The sequence below is a fragment of the Mirounga leonina genome, unplaced genomic scaffold (assembly GCF_011800145.1).
Source record: "Mirounga leonina isolate KUSES-001 unplaced genomic scaffold, KU_Mleo_1.0 Mir_151, whole genome shotgun sequence".
Taxonomy (NCBI): Eukaryota; Metazoa; Chordata; class Mammalia; order Carnivora; family Phocidae; genus Mirounga; species Mirounga leonina.
This window is the reverse complement of record NW_023270377.1, coordinates 56,782,136-56,798,033: the sequence shown is the minus strand read 5'-3', so window position 1 is coordinate 56,798,033 and position 15,898 is coordinate 56,782,136. Positions and strand designations below refer to the sequence as shown.

The 15,898-nt window shown below is 42.4% G+C and overlaps 1 protein-coding gene across 4 annotated transcripts in view; it reads right to left on the bottom strand.

The window, feature by feature from the left end:
* The window catches only part of WIPF1 (WAS/WASL interacting protein family member 1), a 105,481-nt gene that overhangs the window by 48,962 nt on the left and 40,621 nt on the right, over positions 1-15,898 (bottom strand). For 2 of the 4 annotated variants that reach the window (XM_035007725.1, XM_035007724.1), the window contains exon 2: positions 1,537-1,643. The exons of 1 other annotated variant lie outside the window; for it this stretch is intronic. The gene's annotated coding sequence lies outside the window, so the exon portion shown is untranslated. Of the gene's footprint in view, positions 1-1,536; positions 3,597-15,898 lie in introns of those variants that run through there. One more of the 4 variants, XM_035007730.1, reaches the window with a different exon arrangement.

The window sequence follows — 15,898 nt, the reverse complement described above, 5'->3', positions numbered from 1 at the left end:
CTCATGCACACACATAGGGAGAAAGTACTGGCATAAGGATGGCTGTGTGTTCCTTTTCGTTGCTAATCATTAGGTACAAAGCCCAGGATGGGGCCTTTACAGTTGTTTCTGGGGTAGGGACAATAGCGATATTGTTCCTCATTGAGACTTCTCTATACGGTTACCTGGTGTCTCTCACTGGAGGATAGAAACCATGAGGACAGGAGCGTCCTTCCACGGAAGAGTCTCTATACAGCTCTGCACCTTTGGGCGGGACGTCACCCACCTGAACACTGCAGGAAGGGCTCAGTGACCCGAGACTTCCGCTGGGACCCCTGACTGCATGGCAGCCAGGCCTGGCTGGTGCAGCTGCTGCCTGAAGAGGCAGGCCCAACCACTCTGCATGTGGACAGGAAACGGGGGCATTTGTGGGTGTCACAACAGTGGGGGCCCTCCTAGGATTCAGACCCAGGGACCAGAGATGCTAGACAGCCTGCAGTGTACCAGACCGGCCCACTCAGTGAAGAACTGTCCCACGTAATGTTCAAAGGTCCTGTTAGAGATTGATGTAGGAAAAAAACCGTTGGTAGTTATCTGATCCTAGACCTTGGCTCCATTTTAAATATAAACCCAAAGTAATTATTACACTGTTGTATGAGCCCCTGAATTTTCCAATAATGCAACTGTCCTATAAATGAAATACTATGTTTTGCTCAGATTTTTACTACGAGTTGTTCACCCCTTCTGGAAGATCATGTGCCCAAAGACATTGCCACTCCGGGTACGTAGTACCCTCTTACCCAAGTTGGTGTGAACTTGCACCTGCCCATTCATGGTTGTTACAGGTGGAGATGCAAAGACTCAGCCAATTACTTTGTCCTGTTTGCTAATGAGCTGTAGCTAATCACTTACAAATTGAAGTTTGTTCTTTTTTTTAAAGATTTTATTTATTTGACAGAGAGAGAGACAGCGAGAGCAGGAACACAAGCAGGGGGAGTGGGAGAGGGAGAAGCAGGCTTCCCGCGGAGCAGGGAGCCCGATGTGGGGCTCGATCCCAGGACCCTGGGATCATGACCTGAGCCGAAGGCAGATGCTTAATGACTGAGCCAACCAGGTGCCCCTAAATTGAAGTTATTTTATAATAAATTAGGTTCCTTTTATTTCTCTCTCTCTTTTTCTTAGGGGGGAGGGGCAGAGGGCGAGGGCGAGAATCTTAAGCGGGCTCCATGCCCAGCAGGGAGCCTGAACTGATGTGGGGCTCGATCCCACGACCCTGAGATCGTGACCTAAGCCAAAATCAAGAGTCACACACTTAACCAACTGAGCCACCCAGGTGCCCTATTTCTTCTTTTAATTACAGACAAAGATTATATAGAATTGGGGGAAATGATGTGTAAAGTCAGATTATTTCACTGATGGAGTTTCACTGAAGTTTGTGAAGTGGGCACCGGAAAAGAGTGGGTGCAGACCAGACAAGGCTGAGAGCCATCGCTAGATGTCTCTGCTCATCTAGCCCGGGAAAGGGAGAACGGAGCCCTGGGGACCACAGCCACTCACCTACAATCCTGGGAGGGAATCTTGCACTTTCTTTCCAAACAGGTCACAGATTCGCGGTGCTTCTTTTTCCTGTTTCTTAGCAGACCCTGCTTCTCTCAGCGGCTTGACTGAAACAGAATTTATTCTACTTCAATGACCTCAGATTCCCAGGGGATTCTGCTGCTCCCAAGAACTTTCTGCCTCCCATTTGGCTGCTCTGGATTCTCCAAATGCCTGGGAAGACAGACTGTTGGAAAAACACTTCCAGGTTGTCTCTGATGGGATGGCTACCCTACCAGGACATAGGAAAGGCAATGGCAGGTGACTCCTCCTGAACCAAGTGCATGTAGGTAGTTCCCTCAACTCCAGATATGGGTGCAGGGCGAACAGGATCCCAGGAAAGGGCATGATCACAAGGTGTGTGTGTGTGTGTGTGTGTGTATTTCGTTTTTGGTTTTGTTCTGCTTGCTCACTGCTGACTAAATGACTCCTCCTCCTGCTTCATGGGAGCTGCTTAATTCAGCCTTGGACCATTTTATTCTGCTTCAGAACCATTCTGACAGTATGATGAGTTAGTGGCTTATGTAAAAAAGCAACTCCATGACTACATTTAAGTATTGACTCGTACCCCTGAAATTAATACAATAATGCACGTCAATTATTCTTTAATAATAAAATAAAATAAATACTGACTAGTTTGGGAATACCAAGCCACAAAGATTTGAGGTATAAGAACCACATGTGGTTTATGTTTGTAGGACACCCTCGGAAGATAAATGGACAGAGTTAAAAAAAAAAACAAAGCTCAATGGCCTCCCCACCTTTCCCCTGACCACCATTAAAAAAATAAAAAAATAAAAAAAAACAAAATAAAACTAAACAATTAAACAGAGCCCAGGCCGGGCGTTACTCCTGGAGAGGCAGTTGCGTCCTAGACAAGGCAAATAAGTAGTTGTCTGGGGACCGTGGCTAAGGTCAAGAATAAGCTGCTAGCATAACCTCCACGTGGGCCCACAGCCCCTGCGTCCTGAGCACCGCCTCTCCCGGTCTCCACGGCTACCTTCCTCCAGATAAGCTTCTCCAGCTTGACCCTCTGCAGTTGCTGCCTTGCCTACCCCCGACCTGGCCCGACCTGGCCCCACTCTGCCTCTCAGCCAATCTGCTTCAGCCAAAAAGAAAAACACAAAACAGTGAATTGCTTTCTAGAAACAAAAATATTTTCTGTGATCTTTTTATCGGCTTACCCTATCAGTGTGTCTCTGACTACATGGCTAATTAGTGAGCAGGGCCATGTGTCACAGCAGTCATTCAACAAACACAGGCAAAACTCTCCACTCTCGCGGAGTTTTACACTCATATCTGAACTGATGATACGATGGAAGGAAAACAAATTTATCCTCCATACTGTGCAGTGTAATGTAAATGCACAGTTCACCAAAGTCCTTGTGGGGTGGGGAGGGGCGGGTAGGCATTTTGATTTGAGAACCATTTCCATACAAACATACTTGAGGGTATGCTGCCAGGCCAGCCCACAAAAGTCTATTTAATTCATAATGTGACTAAACTGTATCTTCAGGTCCAAGTCTTCAAAGGAAAGGACTCAGAGATTGGGGGGGGGGGGTGGCGCGAGGGGCTCCAGCCTCAGCTTCTATTCCCTTCCCCTAGGCGGCCCTGCGATTTCCCTTGACCCCACTCAGGACCCTGAGCGGCTCCTATCCCAAGGTCATAATTCCCTTGCCCAGGATAAGATGATCTCACCAACCCGGAAGGAGGAAATCAGGTTGTTTTGAAAGAAAGAGTAGTTGTTAACCCAAATGATGTTGAATTAGTGGACTTTGTATTGAGATAAAAGAATACACTGGGCTGGAGGGAGAGACTATAGCAGAGTCCCATTGTCTGGGGATAACGTCCTTAAGTTTCTCCTACGGTTTATAGTTTCCTTCCTTAACTTCAATATATCTTTTTCCTTATTAAAAAGTCATACATGGAAATGTTTAGAAAATATAAATAGTTTTTTAAATGATCCAGTAGTACTCAGAGAAAACCAGTTAACATTTTGGAATTTCCTTCCAGTCTTTTCTTCTTCTCTGTGTATCTAAAATGGGATCATATGGTATGTATGTAGTTTTATTTCCTTTTTTTTTTTTTTACATTTCCTCATATTGTTAAATATTCTCCTAATGCAATTTTAGAAGTTGAATATTTCATTTTATGTGTGGTCTATTACCCATGTAACTATTTTTCATTGTTAAACATTTAAACTGCATCCAATTTCATTATTACAAATCCTACCACGTTAATAGACTTGTATCTAAAGATCTGTGGTCATTTCAGATTATTTCCTCAGGATACATGTATTAGAGTACAATTACTAGAATGGAAGATATAAAGTTTATTCTAGCGATCTTCATACTGTTAAACTGTTTCCTCAAAGTGGTAGCATTTCTTCTCTCATTAGTACCTACTTCATTTCGACATTTGCTATTATTATCACTTTTCAAAATCTTTGCCAATTTGATAGATGAAAATTGTATGTATGGACAGTTTTGATTTTCATTTCTTTTATTATTAGTGAGCCTGGCAGTGTTTCATATATTTATTGTCTTCTCCATTATTACTATACCTTTCTCCACTGATTGACTATTATCTGGATTTTTTTGATCACAAGATTTTAGTCTTTTCCTTATTTCTTCCACTTCTGAACCTAAAGATTACTCAACTCTCCATGACTTTTCATAGACAAAATAAAAATTCCTAATCCTTGGGGGACAGGATGGATAAGTAGTGATTATTTCTGTGCACTGATAAAGCAAATTTCATAAATCAAGGACGGCCTCTGTTCCCGACAGATATACACATACAAAAGAATTCTCTGAGAAGGCAACAGTGGCTAAGTTTTCGCGGCCTGTGAGAATTTTCACCATTTCAAGAAATGTCTCCATCCCACGTCAGAAGGAGTGTGCATGACGTCTGGGCCCATCTTACTAGAGTTCTTCCTGCCTCAAAGGCAGAAGTAGGAATGCCCTGATGGTTATTACACACGTGCATCCATGTGTGAACCTCTAAAGTCTGAGTACGGAAAACAATCCTCATGACCCTGAGTCACCTCATTCCATCTTTCACAAGACTAAAGTTCCCAGGAACTAAGGAATAATGTAGGCCGACCCAATGAGTCTCTAAGCTTCCTTTATCTTCACTGTCTTCACTAGCCATTAAGCAAATATTTTGGAAGAAGTAAAATCTAATATAGAATTTTTTTTCAATGATTAAAAACTTGGTGACACAAATAACTTCTGAGCATAGGTCATTCAAAGTAACTACCGTTCTCGATTTGATGATTCATCTGAGGACCCGGGCTGGCCTGACCTCCTCTGGCCTCCTTCCCATTGGGTCTTCCCGAGTCAAAGGCTCTTCCTCACTTCCTACAGTTCCCTCTCCTGGACTCGGAAGATGGTTGATACATCTAAGTGAGAAAGGCAGCCACTCCGGGGTAACATGCCTGGAGCATACTAACCACTCAACAATGTCAGCTATCGTTACTATTACTAAATGAGCTAAACTTGTCCTCTGTTAGTGCTACTTGGTAAAGGAGGAAACAGAGCAGGTAGAGTGGCTCTTTTTGTTTACAGAGGGATAATTCAATGCAATGTGAGAATGAAGAATTTACCCTGTTTGACAATTGAGAAAAATTGAGAACTAGTAATTTCAGACTCTCTGTTTTATATCATTGTACAACTCGTTTTCAAATCTACTTAGGACAATTCAAAAAACCTGGCATTGGTCCACTCCATTTGTGCTGGTCCCATTCTCATTCACGAGTACCTCTGCATTTTTATGCAATGACAAATATCACTAGATTCTATGAACACAAATTCAGAAAAAATGCCCCAGAAACTTCCTAAAAATAATTTCTCCTAAAGGTTAAGGAGAAATAGAAATCAGTAAATAGATTTTATGCTCACTGCTTTGTTTTCATTCACCCGGAGTGGCTTGTTGTCAATCCATTGGCTCACTGCCATCTGTCCCGGGAGGAGGGTGGGAAGCCACTTATCTCGAAATCCTTCACTGCAGAGAGCAGGACTTTTCTTCAGGGCACTAAGAAGATGCCCAAAAGCCCTTTGGGGTGGTCTTACTCAACCGGGGAATGGAAGGCAGAGCTTATTTTCACGGCTGCTTTATTCTAGTGGTTAAGGAGCAAACAGAACAGTAATGGTCTGGGAATGTTTTCAGAGGTGGCACACAATGAACCAAGAGAAAACAGGCCTTGAAGCAAGATCTGATTTCTCTGAGCAAGTGAGAAAATAAAACCACGATTCCTATCACTATGCCCAAGTTCAGTCACCGCAAGATGATGGCACTCCGATGTGAAAGGTAGTCATGCCAAGAGTCAAGGTTTCAGCAAAACTGAGCACCACATGGAAAACACTCTGCGCATCCAACTCTTGTCGGCAGGGACTTCACGGAAAACCAGTATGAAGATGACCAACGTGAAAGTTCATTTTTCAAAATACAAAGGCTTCTGTACACGGAACTTTCTATCCATCCAAGACTACCTGGTGCAAAATGCTCTGGGGAGGCGCATCTCTAATATTCTCCACTAGCGGTGTCTACTGAACTCTCTTCAACCTCTGACTGCACAAATGCGGAGGGAAGGTTTTCGTCTTTTGCTTTCTCCCCTCTCATATCTTGAAAATATAGATGAGAGTCTCTAAAAAGGCTGAGAGATACAAAAAAGACCAAGTATCTCAAAATCTTTAGAGGCATAAGCTACATATAAAAGTTTAAGCAATGGAGAACAAGAGCGACCCGTGCTCCTCTGGATTCACTGAAGATTACCATCTGTGACATGGGTAGCAGCACTTGTAAAAAATGCAGCTTTTCGGGGGCGCCTGGCCGGCTCAATTGGTGGAACATGCAATGCTTGATCTCAGGGTTGTAGGTTCGAATGTAGAGATTTTAAGTAATAAAATCTTGAATAAAAATTAAAATGCAGCTTTAAAAAAAAGTTTTATTTTTTTATTTTTATTTATTTTTTTTAAAGAGAATATTCATTTTCTTTTTTTTTTTTAAAGATTTTATTTATTTATTTGAGAGAGAGCACATGAGAGGGGGGAGGGCCAGAGGGAGAAGCAGACTCCCTGCCGAGCAGGGAGCCTGATGCGGGGCTCGATCCCAGGACCCGGGGATCACGACCTGAGCCGAAGGCAGATGCTTAACGACTGAGCCACCCAGGCACCCTAAAAAAAAGTTTTAAATTATAATATGACTCTATTCTAAAATGCTCAAAGACAGTGTACACTGTATTAACTCCAGGAAGTAACTGGTACTCATTACCGCATTGCTAGAATTTGGTCTTTTACCAAAATAAAGTCCGTGAAAAAAAGAGGGCGACGGGGGGGAGCGGCGAGCCTGAATGGCTCAGTAGGTTAAGCGTCCAACTTTTGATTTGATATCTCATGGGTCATGAGATCAAGCCCATGGGGCTCTGCGCTCAGTGGGAAGTCTGCTTGAGGATTCTCTCTCCCTTTACCCCTGCCCCCAATTCTGCCCCCCCCCCCCCGGTTCCCTGCTTGCACTCGCATGCTCTCTCTCAAATAAATAAATCTTAAAAAAAAAATCCATGAAAGACTAAGTCAACTCAGTGGTTATTTTCCTTAAATGTAAGTCCTCCTCCTACTCCCCCCAAAGCAAGTGTACTTTTAAAAAATATACAATCAGAATTTAATAAAAGTCAAACCAGTTTTTTAAAGCATAAATCTGGGAATATAAAAATCACTGTAAACTTAGTAAGGTTATTAAAAAGGTTATATATTTTAATTCTCTACTTTTATTTTCTTTAACATAAATATAAAAGCACTTAACAGTTTAGGATTTACTTTTGAGATACTATAAAATATTACTATCCTCATGATCAAAGAAATTTATGAATTTATGGAAAAGGGAATACTATTTATTTATTTTTTTTTAAAGATTTTATTTATTTATTTGAGAGAGAGAATGAGATAGAGCATTAGAGGGGGGAGGGTCAGAGGGAGAAGCAGATTCCCCACTGAGCAGGGAGCCGGATGCGGGACTCGATCCCAGGACTCCAGGATCACGACCTGAGCTGAAGGCAGTCGCTTAACCAACTGAGCCACCCAGGCGCCCCAAGGGAATAATATTTATAAAACATGTTAGTGAAAGCACTGTATATGTTTGTATATCAACATTCAAAGGTCATTCATTAATAAAAATATTGAAAGTCTAATAAAAGGAAAGTTAAGAGTAGCTTTACACAAACTTGCATTTTCCAAAATTTGTCAGGACTACAGAATCTGGAAGTATCAAAGATTAAGTAGAAATCCACATTTAGAAGAGTTCCATGGAATTCTCAGAAAGAGAGAGCAGGCAAAGGGTCATCTGAGGACATTCTTTTAGCCTAAACTTTGAGAATCATTCAAACCGGGGAGCCACTGGCTGATATTAACAAAGTGAAGCTTCCTACTAGTAAGCTCAGATGCCCGCCTGCCCTCTCTGCCAAACTTAGCAGATGAGAAGTCGTTTCATGAAGTCATGCGCAAACATGAAATTCGCTAGTAAAGGTTTACTGCCTCCCCGCAGTCATTGCTTTGCTTGCTTAGGCTCGTTGCCAGCAGGAATATCTCCCTCTGCAAAACTATTTCAAAGTAGTGACTTGGAGGAAGTTGTGTGCTGATACCATGAAAAAAAAAAATCCCTCAAACACAAAGATAGTTCAAAAAGCATCTGTATAAGGCTCAGAGGAAACAAACAGCTCAGCTAATTTCAACTCAAAATAAACCCAAGGGACCAGTTTACCTTGGCCATAGCTGCACACACATGCCGGAAAACTGAAGGTTGGCGATTATCTAGTGATTTTGTTTTGTGCCAAAGGGGATGAAAGGGCAGGGTTATCCATCCTGGGGTCAGGATGGAATTACAGAGGATACCCCACTCCACAATGCTTCAGACACAGAATGACACGTCTATAAAAGGATTTTGCACCACTCTCTCCATGAGACAGAGGAACCCTGGACCTCGGCTGGCATGACAAGTCTGATGTCCCTTCCCGAAGCCACTGGTAGATCAGAAGCTAAATCTGGGCCTCCAACATGGGTGTCTTTGCAGAACTAAGAGAGGAGGACATCTTGGGCTATATTGGGCTGAAATTCATCTATAATCTTCAAAATGACCAATACTGAATTTGCAACTTTTGGGCATTTAAAAATATTCTTCAAATTCAGTGGACACATCATCAACAAAGATCACATTATATTTGGTTTTGAAAACCATTTGGAGTTTTCTGTAAAGGCAGCTGCTTTTCTAAGAGAATAGGTGATGACTGCTACTCAAATCTTAAAAAGATCCTTATTTTATTTTCAAATAACTTTAGTTGAGAAGATCACTAGATGTGTCAGCAGAAGTCTTAAATTGTTTTTTCAGTCCTGTTTTGTATTGCTATTTGGACATCTTTATTGCTAATTGGGTCAGGAAGCCCCCAAAAGCCCTTTGGTTTTTGATCACTCGAGGAAATTTGCCTCACAGCTTATGTTATTTTTTTTCCATTTTTTTGTGAGGGGGAAGACACGAAAGGGTGCTGGTCTTTAATATCAGAACTGCGTGTTGTTGACCTTCAACTGAGTCCTGAGATTTGTAGTTCAAAACATTCAGTACCCAGATCACATGTGGTGACAATGAAACTATTTTAAATGATGCTTTTCCGTCTTCAAGTGTTGCCATCGTATTCAAGCTGGGCACAGGAAGCAGAGATCCTGTCTCAGCTCAGAGGCCAGCCCACAAGGGCAGCTCTAAGACCTGCCGTTTTTGCCACTGTCTTTTTAGGTAGTGCCCCAGCCAGCAGTCCTCTGCAGCTCATAAAACCCAACGTAACCTTTTGGGCTGCTCTGGAAAAAACCCATTGCGTAATAAGGGATAGAATGCTTTCTGTTCCATGTTTCCAGCGTTATTTTCTGGCCCAAAGAAATACCAAGTCATAGGCATCTAGAAATGAGAGATGGCCCAGTAAGAACAAGGATCCTACACAGTCTGTGAGCACTGACCATCCCCGCCAAGGGTTCATCTACCTGTTTCCGGCTGAGTGCTTCACCAGAGCAATACAGGCGTTGGAGCAAACAGCCTTTTCTGCCAGACTTGACGCAACTTAAGCGCTAGGGTGGTTCTTAAAGTGAAAGTAAAAGTACCTAGAACGATCCTTAGCATATAGTAACAGCACAATCAACTTTAGCTATTATTATTGCTCCAGAAGTGAAATGTCATTGTTCCGATCACCTTGAGGACACGGGCAGAGGTGAAGAGATGCAGATCCGTGGCAGTGATGGTGAAAGAAATATGGTCTCTGAGAACATGCACCATGTGACAGCAATGTCCTCCATATGAGCTTTCCCGAAGGGATCATTCAGCTATAGAAAATAATTAGAAGGCCCATTGGCATTTCTATGTGTAGTTTATATACCAACTTAGGTTTGCTGGTCCATGGCATGGAAAGGCTCGAATGAGATACCACGAGGTAGACAAGGCGCCACATGAAGTGCCACGGAGGTGGAGGAGTCGTGGCCTAGAAAGACAGAGGTTCCATTAAGGCCTCTGAGGTTTCATCTCGTTTTCACATTGCTTAGTGACATGATGTCCTTTGTGGCTCTGAACAGTAACGAACAGCCCTTAGAAAATGAATCGGATGCTAGGTGGAAAATGCCAAAAGTCATCTTGTCTCTCCAAAAGTGTTATGTTGCTTTTGCTATTATTTTTATTTTGCTTTTTTACCCTTTCTTTGTTTTCTGAGTCCTCTTCGCAGAATAATTTAAAATTCCATGATCACAAGAGCTTCCTTTGTGCCTACATTTCCCTTCTGAGATCAGCTGCAGCTGAACCCACCCCAGCCAAGGCCGACTGGACAAGGGCAGGCCCCTGGCCCAAGAGAGGCCAGTCTGCCTGCTGGAGAGTGCACTGAGCTGGCCGTGCACACCAAATGCTGCTCATCTCAGAAGTAGGAACTGGGACTCGTGGGGACAGGCAGTCATGCAGTCACACCAGAGAAATGAGAGGAGACAGGAACGGCTGGGCCAGTTAATTGGTGGACAGGAGAGAGGAGATGACCCATCTCCTGGGCCTGAGGGCACATCGTGGTTTTCCAGGTACCTAAACTGCACTGTAGACTTCAATAACGCTACAGTAGCAACACTAACCATAACGACAAGAACCGCTAACATTTATTGGGCCCTTACTACGTGCTTAGGATAGTTTTAGGCACTTTTACAAGCATTAACTCATTCAATTTTCACAATAACTCTATTAAGCAGATGATGATGATGATGAAGATGATGATGATGACACTGAAGCCCAGAGAAGTAAACTGACCAAGGCTACACAGCTCGTAAGTGGCAGAGACACAGCTGGAACTCAAACGGCTTGCCTCCAGAGCCCAGGCTTCTAACCAGTGTGCGCCTCCATGTGGGATAGTCCCAGGTTTCCTGTGCTCTTTACTGCCCATCCTTACAATAAAGACCCCCTATATTAAGGAGGCCTGACAGGGGGTCTATGTTTTGCTCTCCTACTGTCTCACAATTAGCATTTTTCTTGGCTCCACTCATTATGAATCTTAGTAACTTAGGTATATATTTATTAATTCAAGAACTATGTAATGCTTACTGTGTGCCAGGAACTACTACGAGCTTTGGAAGCAAAAGAATCAGCCCGATCCTAACTCTCAGGAACCTTAATACTTCACAGAGAAAGACTGGGTCAGCACACAGCCTCATATCAGAAAGTGCTGCCAGCATTTACACTGTAAATACTTCCATGACCTCATGCATAAGACATATTATTTACCATCTTTGAACACATTGTGTCCTATTTTTGCATAATAATATATTGTATCCTAAGCTCATCGTTAAAATAATGTCTAAAAAGCACGTTTTAAAAATCACCAAAACAATGACAGACATGGTAAAGATGGCTTCTTCGAAGGTCTTCCTTCCTAGCACTCGGCATCTGACTCAGCCTAAGGGGATGGCAGCAAGTCAAGCTCACACCGACTGGAAACAGCTCTGACCGATTATCTGCCTACAGGCGGTACTGCAGGGTTCCCCCCAGCTTGAAGGCGTCTCAGAAACATGAACCATGGCCTCTTCCTCCATTCTACCATATTTCACTGTTGGCAACTCGTTCATGGCATGGATCCTCATTCCTGCCACACAGGTATTATTTATGTCTATAGCACTTGCAGGATGGTGCTCCCAGACACCAGGTGTCACATCTTGTCATCTTCCCAAACCTACAGCACCAGCACCCTTCTTTGCGTCTGACAGGCTTTTAATACGTTTTAAATGGTTGTTTTATGACAGTATTACAAAAGTAACAGTCTATTGTGGGAAATGGTGAACTCAAGTCTAAAGAAGATAAATTACCTATAATCCTACTAGGTAGAAATACATATTGTTAACTTTTTGGAATATTTCCTTCTAGTCTTGTACATGTAAAATGTTTTAAAATTAAGAATATAATGTATGTAGTTTTGAATCCAGTTTTGGTGATCCTTTCATGCCACGAAATGCTCTTTGAAAACATGGTCTGCATGATATCCTACACCAAAATTTATTGAATGTTCTCCTGTTGCTGGTCATTTAGTTATCCCTCACTTCGCTTTTATAAATGTCCTAATATCAGTATGTTCAACTAGGATTATGCAATAGAAAAATTATAGAAAAAGAAGTACTAGATCAGAGTTTGAACAATTTAAACTCTCTTGATACACAGTGCAAATGGTCCACAGGGAAGGCTTCTACTCCCTCTGGCATCAGGAAAGAAAGCCCCTTTCACCATACTCTTGCCAACAATGAATATTATAGTTTTAGAAAATCTTTTTTATTTTATTCTTAAGAAGATTTTATGTATTTATTTGACAGAGAGAGAGAGAGCGAGCACAAGTAGGAGGAGTGGGACAGGGAGAAGTAGCCTCCCTGTTCAGCATGGAGCCCAGTGTGGGGCTCGATCCCAGCACCCCAGGATCATGACCTAAGCCGAAGGCAGACACTTAACCAACTGAGCCACCCAGGCACCCCTAGTTTTAGAAAATCTTTATCGGGGCACCTGGGTAGTGCATTCAGTTAAGCTTCTGACTCTTGGTCTCGGCTCAGCTCGTGATCTCAGGGTCATGAGATTGAGCCCCATGTTGGACTCCGCACTCAGCGTGGAATCTGTTTGAGTTTTTCTTTCCTTCTCCCTCTTATCCCTCCTGTTCATGCTCTCTCTTTCTCTCTCTCAAATAAATAAATACATCTTTAAAAAAAAGGAAAATCTATATGTTAATTCTTCAGTGGGTCAGAACAGAGCCTATTTTTAAACTGTGTGTTCCTCAGTAAAATTTCAGATGGGCCACTTATAAACAAGAGCAAAACAAGCCTATCATCAACAGTCCCCAGCTTCAAGCCCTTGAAACCTTAAAATATCTCAGAATTTAGAAATGGAAAGTACTTTAGAGATCACTGAGCAAACTGTTTCAGTTTATAAATAAGGTAACCAGGGCACCTGGGTGGCTCAGTCGTTAAGCGTCTGCCTTCCGCTCAGGTCATGATCCCAGGGTCCTGGGATCGAACCCCGCATTGGGCTCCCTGCTCCGAGGGAAGCCTGCTTCTCCCTCTCCCACTCCCCCTGCTTGTGTTCCCTCTCTCACTGGTCTGTCAAATAAATAAATAAAATCTTAAATAAATATAAATAAATAAATAAATAAATAAATAAATAAATAAGGTAACCAAATCTCAGAGAGGTTAAGTGACCCGGGTAATGTATTCGACTCTGAACTAGAACTAGTTGTCTTGATCCATAAATCATTTCTTTAGAATGGGCTGATGGCCTAATGGAAGCAACAAACCATTGTTATCAGAGTGAAAAAACACAGGGAAAAGTGGCATAAGAATACATTTGGAAAAGAAACCATTAGTGTTCTAAATTCTGTTTTATCTTCATGACACAAATGAGAATAAACTGTTTTATAGACAAAGGCAAAAACTCACATGTGAGTACCGCTCTATTCTTAAGATCCCCGCTCCAATCTAGAACAGATATTTTCTTCCTGGAACCATTAAAATACTCAGCGTTGATCGATTACCCTCCCATCCAGCCGGCATTCACTGAGACTATACCGTGGCCGGGCACTGTGCTGGGTGCTGGGGGAGCAGGGGGAAGAGAAGCAAGGAGAGAAATGAGGGATTCATTCTGGGGGTGGGGGGGGCAGGAAGGCGTGTGAGAGAGCAAGGCTGTGCGCCAGATGGGGCTGAAACACGGTGGCCGCACGCCCCATGGAACCCCCACGCTCCTACAAGCAGACCGATGGTCACTGGATGTTTTTTAGGCTGGCTTTTATTCTGACTGGTTAGCACTTGTGCCCACCAGCTGTTAGATATTTTCAATATCGGCCCTGCCTCTAAGGATGCTATTATCTTCACTTAAATTTTCCAGAGGTTATAGAGCTGATAAATTTGGGTTTTGAGCTTTTGACTATCAACATCACAAGGCAGAAACAACTATAATGCCTAGCATGGGGCCCTCCTAAGAGGTGTTATATTTCTTGTCACCTGGTTAGTTTTCAGTTATGAACTATTTGAAAAGTCTGATGACTTTAAGAACTGGTAGATTGGGATGCATGGCATTAATATGGCTAAAACAGATGTATTATAAATTAATATACGTGCTTGTTTATTAATTCAACAGTAAGATCTAGTGGCCAGTCTAATAACTACTATAATTTTGAAATAATGAGGGTAAACAATATTTGGAGATATCTGATATTAAACTGTATAGAAGTTATTTCTTCTTTTTGAATTGAATGGTATTTGAGGTATAACTATAAATTTAAGGTGTACAATATGCTAATTTATATATTGTAATATGACTACTATTATAGCAATAATTAGTACTTCTATCACATTACAAAATCAACCTTTCTTTTTAGTAGTTGGAATAATTAAGTTACAGTCTCTTAGCAAGTTTGATAATTATAATACATTATTGTTGTCTACATTCACCATACAGTGTATTAGATCTCTAGGACTATTTACAAGTCCTAGTATAAGTTATCTCTTCTTATGCAACAAGTTACTCCAGAACTAAGTAATTTAAACCAACAGATATATTATATCACAGTTTCTGTGGGTCAGGAATCTGGGCATAGCTTAGCTGAGCATCTCTGGCTCAAGGTCTATCACAAGACTGCAATTAAGGTGGCAACTGGGGCTGTGTTCTCATCTGAAGGTTCAACTAGGGGAGAATCTGTTTCTAGGCTTACTTATGTGTTGGCAAGTCTAGGTTCCTTCCTGGCTATTGGTCAAAGGCCTCCCTCAGGTCCTTGCCATGTGGGTCCCTCTATAAGGTAGCTCATCACATGGTAGTTGGCTTCCCTCAGAGTAAACGAGAGAGTGCCAGAAAGCCCCCAAGATGGACACCAGTCTTTTTATAACTAAAAGTCAGAAGGGACATCTTATCCTCTCTGCTGCATCTTGTTCAGTATAAATGAATCACTAAAACTAGCCCACATTTAAAGGGAGGGATTTAAATATGAGTGTGAATTCCAGGGGGTGGGGATCATCGGGGGCCATCTTAGAAGCGGCCCACCACCTAATGACATAAAGTATCTATGACTTTTATTGGTGATGATACCTCAAGTGCTGCCAATACTATTACAGTTTGTGGGCTACATTCACAATTGAAGGAAATGCAAAATTTCGGTTAGAGTTTTGTGAAAATAAAAATGTGCTATTTTCCCCACCCAACTCACAGACTTTAGGTTAAAAACTCCTGTGATAAAGGATGCAGCATATCTTGCACCATCTAAAAGCCAGTTTGATGCTCTGTAGATGGGCACAAGGATTCCTCACATACCCCTGGAATCCCCCATGTGTGGGCATTTACTGTGTTTACAAAGGATTCCATTTTTGTTTGTTTGTTTTTAAACCATGAGGTACTGTTAGTCCAGCTCAGAAATAAATTGACTTTAAAAACCATTCCCACAGCTTATTCTTAATCGCAGGAAACAAACTGAGGGTTGCTGGAGTGGGGGGTGGAGTGGGAGGGATGGGGTGACTGGGTGATAGACACTGGGGAGGGTATGTGCTCTGGTAAGCGCTGTGAATTGTGCAAGACTGTTGAATCTCAGATCTGTACCTCTGAAACAAATAATGCAATATGTGTTAAGAAAAAAAAAAAAAGAAGAAGAAGAAGGTAGCGGGAGGGGAAGAATGAAGCGGGGGAAATCGGAGGGGTAGACGAACCATGAGAGACGATGGACTCTGAAAAACAAACAGGGTTCTAGAGGGGAGCGGGGTGGGAGGATGGGTTAGCCTGGTGGTGGGTACTGAGGAGGGCACATTCTGCA